We start from the raw sequence: 6350 nt of genomic DNA, 5'->3' as shown, positions 1-6350 counted from the left end.
CAATTATAATTGGTTAGGATTAGTTTCTAGATCTATAACCCTGCCCCCCAGACTATATAAGGCAGGCAGGGGACCCCTCTAAAAAACATCTCTCATTGACATACAGCAATACAATCAGATGCAGGACGTAGGTATTACTCCTTCACGGTGGCCGAACCTAGATAAAACCTCGTGTCTGTCTTGCGTCACTATCTTGTTTGTAGCTTGCGCATCTGTCTGCCGATAATCTACTACCTTGGGCATACCCCTAGGTAGACTGCTGACCATATTTCATCGATAGTGGTGCGCCAGGTAGGGGGTGTGCATACTGCTCTCCAGACGAACAAGATGGTCATCATCTCCGGTTCCATGGCTATGCCGAACGGCCTCACGTTCACCATCGGCTAGATCACTTGGACCATTGGCTCCGATGACTTCATTGCCATGACCACGGAGGAGGCGCGGATTCAATCTGCATTGACCACTACTTCACCTACATCGGCTACGGCTCCGACCATGGTGGATCTGGCTTCCGCCACACCAGCATCGTCTTCAGCCACGCCAACAACCTATCATCTGCTTCCTCGCTACAAAGGGAGGTAGATCAACAACACTGACCTGCTCGACTCCATCGATCAAGGTCGACACCAAACTTGCTGAAACCCTAGCTCTAGTAAGTTCGATTCAAAGTCAACCTAATGAGCAGGTAACCACTACCCACAACAGATCTACCTGACCAGCTCAGGCCAGTCATCCTGCATGACTTGGTACGGATATTGTGGTCACATCTACTCCTGAAGGGTGCTCCGTTCGTCGCCGACCAGCCCCTGTGATGGGTCTCTGGCTCTCTGAGTGCGAAGCCTCGATGGAGAACTACCAGGCTTAGCCCTACAGCCTGCGCAACTTCGTCAACATGGTCCAGATTGAGGAGTATCAAGAAGGATCAGTCCACATAGTTCAAGAGGGTGGCTCAAGCTCCCCGTCCAGCATCGCATCTAATGGCTCCGTCCACACTGAGCTCCAGCATCATGACAATGAAGGTGTTGAATACGATCTGGATATCCTAGACCATGCCCTGGGTTTCCCACAATTCCCATCCTTCCCACCAAGGCGAGGAGACTTGATCAATGTTGTCAGTAATGACAAACCATCGGTAGTTGGCAAAACAGAACAAGAAAGGCTAGCACGCGAAGCACGCAATATTGACCGGTTTAATCGCCGATAAGCCAAAGCCAAGGCAGAAGAGGAGGCATGATGCATAAGGGTCCAGCCACGTGACCTTAACAATGCCTTTGATAGGGTGGGGGACAAGCAGGTCTTGAGGACTCCAAGCGCCAACGTAGCTGTTGCTATGGCGATAATGCAACGACTACCCAATACCCCAGAAATCCAAGTAGTTTGTGATGATATACAAGCTTACCTGACGGCTGCTATGGCCCAGACCGTAGAGATTGTAAATCAAGCCTGGGCTCCATCCATCTCAGTCGAATCAAGCCACAGCTGCTAGTACTCAAGTCGCTCACAGCCACCCAACCAACGTGGCTCGTGCAATAACGACCCATCAGACAACCGTTAAGGCGGAAACGGTGGTCATGATGGTGGTTGGGACGACAACCGCCGCGACTACCAGGACGACAACCGCCAAGACAACCATGACAATCGCCGTGATAACCGCGGTCGCAGGGTTAACCAGGGTGGCAATTGGGATCGCCGTGATGGCAATAATGATCTCCACCATTCCCTCGGAGAACGCGATCTGTGCGATCACATTAACCAAAGAGCCAACGATCGTGCATCCCATGAAAGCTATCGCCGTATGGAATATGATACTACCCATGGCCCTCCAGGTTTGAAGCAGTTTACTCCACACCTTCGCCAAGTCATATGGCCCAAGAACTTCAAGCTCGAAAAACTTTAGAAGTACGACGGCAAGGAGAACCCTAAATTATGGGTCATGCTCTACGAAACCGTGTGCAGATCAGCCATGGTTGATGAGCATGTCATGTCTAATTACTTCCCAGTCGCCGTTGGCCATGCAGGCCACCAATGGCTGGTCAACTTGCCGGTGAACTACTTTGATTCTTGGTAAGAGCTCAAGCAAGCATTCATCGACAACTTCATTGCTACTTGCGAACAACCCGACAACAAATATGATCTACAGCGGATTCGAGATCGTAAAGATGAGCCACTACGTGAGTACATCCGATGCTTCTCGAAGATGCGCATCAAGGTCCCATCAATCTCCGACAATGAGGCAATCGAGGCTTTCATCACTGGTCTCCGCTTCCATGATGCCCTAAGAGACAAGCTCCTTCGCAAGAGACCTAAATCAGTCACAGCGTTCCTAGCCACTGCTAAAAAATATGCGGATACCGATGATGCTAAAAAGATAATTATCAAAGAAGCAGCAAGGGTTCCATGCTCCGACCACCCCCACACCGTGACGACTACCGCGGCAACCATGGTCGGAACGACAATTTTGATCGCCGCAACCAGCGCAACAATTCCTGCGACCACCGCGACCAGCGTAATCAGTGGTGTAATCGCCATGACGATTATAGGGGCAAGCATGCTCGGGAAGACGACGGCGAGGTCAACACTGTTCAAAAAGGTGGTGGACGTCGCAACTACGAAGAAGACTATGCCAAAGCATTGATAGGACCCTTCCAGCTCCATCCCAAGTCAAACCATACCATGGAGAATTGCCATGTTCTCAAATCTATCTACACACACCAACAGGCTCTGGATACATCCGACAAGCCTAACGACGTAGGGGAGCAGTGTAACGAGGACAACGATGATGAAGACGTAGATCCCCGTCACAAGTACATCAAGCCAACCAATCGCGTCCACACCATCATTGGGGGCAAAGTGTCCATCGAGACCAAACAAGAACGCAAGCTGCTCACCCGCGCTTGCTTGAACGTGGCCAACGCCGACAACCTCATCGCCGATCTACGGCTCCCTCCTTGGTCTCACCACGAGATCTCCTTCAGCAGAAAGGACCAATGGGTTGCAATACCTGAGCCAGTGCGTTTTCCTCTGGTTCTCGATCCTTGTATCAACAAGGTTCAGTTTGATAGAGTGTTGATCGACGGCGGCAGTTCCATCGATATACTGTTCAAGAACAGTTTGCTAGCCCTAAAGATAACCCAAGCTGATCTCAAGCCATATGAGGCACAGTTCTGGGGTGTTCTCCCCGGACAGAGCTCCACACCTCTCGGGTAGATCACGCTACCTGTGTAATTTGGTACCCCAGACCACTTCCGCACCGACTACGTCAACTTCATGGTCGCTGACTTCGAAGGCACCTACCATGCTATCCTTGGTAGACCAGCGCTCACCAAGTTCATGGCCATACCTGACTATAGGTATTTGGTGCTCAAGATGCCTACTGAGAAGGGGGTTCTAACTCTTAGGGGCAATGTATACGCAGCTTACACCTGTGAGGATGACAGCTTGAAAATAGCAGAGGCTCACGACCTCTCTATTTGCATGGCCGAGACCACGCTCGACACCAAGAAGACCGCAGCCGACCACCTGAAGATCCTAGAACTCAAGGCCCCACACAAGAACATCAAGTCCAAAGAGCACAAAGCGACCTAGTTGGTCGATGGTGATCCCAACAAAACAGCCCTTATCGGGGCCAACCTAGATCCTAAATAGGAAGACGCGCTCGTTAGGTTCTTGAGGAGCAACGTGAGTGTGTTCGCATGGAAACCCGCTGACATGCCTGGTGTACCTCGAAACTTGATTGAGCACTCCTTAAATGTTGATGGCAAGGCCAAACCTATCAAGCAGAAGCTACAACGGTTCGCTCACGACAAAAAGGAGGCTATTAGGGTAGAAGTTACATGGCTTTTGGTAGCCGGATTTATCAAAGAAGTGTATCATCCGGAGTGGTTAGCCAACCTGGTTCTTGTACGCAAAAAGAATAATGAATGGAGAATGTGCGTTGATTACACTGATCTCAACAAACACTACCCTAAAGACCCCTTCAACTTACCTCACATAGACGAGGTCGTAGATTCAACTGCCGGTTGCGAGTTGCTTTCCTTTCTTGATTGCTACTCTGGTTATCACCAGATTGCTCTAAAAAAGGATGACCAGATCAAGACATCCTTCATCACGCCCTTCGGCGCCTACTGCTATATGACCATGTCGTTCGGGCTCAAGAACGCCGGGGCTACCTACCAACACGCCATACAGGCCTGCCTCAAAGATGAGATAAAAGACGACCTCATCGAGGCTTATGTTGATGATGTAGTTGTTAAAACTAAGGAAGCATACACCCTTGTTGACAACCTTGAACGTACCTTTGCAGCTCTTAACACATTCCAATGGAAATTAAACCCAAAGAAGTGTATCTTTGGTGTTCCATCTAGTATATTGCTCGGCAACGTCGTCAGTCACAACAGCATACGCCCTAACCCAAAGAAGGTAAAAGTTGTCTTGGACATGAAGCCGCCCAAAAAGGTGAAGGATGTTCAGAAGCTTACCGGATGCATGGCTGCCCTCAGTCGTTTCATATCAAGATTAGGTGAAAAAGGACTACCGTTTTTCAAGCTGCTCAAAGCATCCGAGAAGATTGAGTGGTCGGAGGAAGCAGACGCTGCCTTTACACAACTAAAACAATTCCTTACATCACCTCTGGTCCTCACTGCTCCCAGAGAAGACAAAACCCTCTTGCTTTACATTGCGGCAACTAATCGAGTGGTCTCCACTGCCATGGTGGTTGAGCGCGATGAGCCCAACCACATCTACAAGGTACAATGACTAATTTATTTTATCAGTGAGGTGCTCAATGAATCCAAGACCAGGTACCCACAGATTCAGAAACTGATCTCCGCCATACTAATCACATCCCAAAAGTTGAAACACTACTTCAACGGATATCGCGTGGTGGTCATGACTGAGTACCCTCTAGGAGACATCATTCACAACTAGGATGCAAATGGGCGCATCGTCAAATGGGCAATGGAGCTATGCCCTTTCTCCTTGGAATTTGCAAGCCGTACTACAATCAAGTCTCAGGCACTTGTCGATTTCATCGTCGAGTGGACAGACTTAAGCACACCTACCTCTCAGGGGCTCACAGAGTATTGGAAGATGTACTTCGACGGCTCTCTCAACATCGACGACGTAGGAGCAAGAGTCCTTTTTGTATCACCATCCAAGGAGCAGCTCCGATATGTTCTCAGGATTTATTTCCCGACGTCTAATAACGCCACCAAGTACGAAGCATGCCTACACGGTCTGCGCATTACGGTCGAGCTCGGTGTCAAATGTCTCTATGTTTATGGAGACTCAGCTCTAGTCATCAACCAACTCAACAAGGACTGGGATACGACTAGCGAAAAGATGGACGCATACTGCAAATCGATCAGAAAGCTGGAAGGCAAGTTCTATGGCATCGAGTACACACATGTGATCTAGGACAAAAATCAAGCAGCAGGTGCACTGTCAAAGTTAGGATCATCCCGAGCCAAAGTCCCACATGGCATATTTGTTCAAGACCTGCTCACGCCTTCCATCAAAGAAGAAGATCACATGGTCGACAAGCCTCTAGACCAGCTATTGGTGGCTACGGTTCCGACGTCAAACACCACCAAACCACCTCCGACCACTAAGGAGCCTGACTGGAGAGTACCTTTCATCAAGTACCTGATAGATGGTAGCGGTTACACCGATCGGATAAAAAACGAACGCTTGATGCATAGCAGTAAGCAGTATCTGCTCGTCGATGGTAAATTGTGGCGCAAGAACACGAAGGAGGATATCTTGATGAAGTGTATAACCTAGGAGGATGGTGAACATCTCCTAGACCAAATCCACTCTGGCTCCTATAGCAACCACGTGGCCTCAAGAATGCTGGTTGGCAAGGCTTTCCGAGCAGGGTTCTATTGGTCGTCAGCCGTAGCCGATGCAGAGAAGCTAGTCCACCATTGTGAAGGTTGTCAGTTCTTCGCCAAGAGAATCCACATACCAGCACACGAGATTCAGACAATACCATCCTCTTGGCCCTTTGCATGCTGGGGACTGGACATGATCAGGCCTTTCAAATCGGCCCCTGGAAATTTACATGCGTCTTTGTGCTGATCGATAAATTTTCCAAGTGGATAGAGTACATGCCCCTGGTCAAGGCATCTTCAGAAAAGGCTATCGCGTTCATCGACCAGGTCATCCACCACTTCAGCATACCTAACACATCATCACTGATCTGGGTACTCAGTTCACCGGGAACGCTTTTTGGGACTTCTACGATGAAAGGAGCATAGTAGTAAAATACGTCTCGGTGGCGCACCCTAGAGCTAATGGATAGGTCGAGTGGGCAAATGGTATGATCTTGGATGCACTTAAGAAGAGGATGT

The sequence above is a fragment of the Miscanthus floridulus genome, chromosome 4, assembly GCF_019320115.1.
Source record: "Miscanthus floridulus cultivar M001 chromosome 4, ASM1932011v1, whole genome shotgun sequence".
NCBI lineage: Eukaryota > Viridiplantae > Streptophyta > Magnoliopsida > Poales > Poaceae > Miscanthus > Miscanthus floridulus.
Note: the sequence above shows the minus strand (reverse complement) of the source record.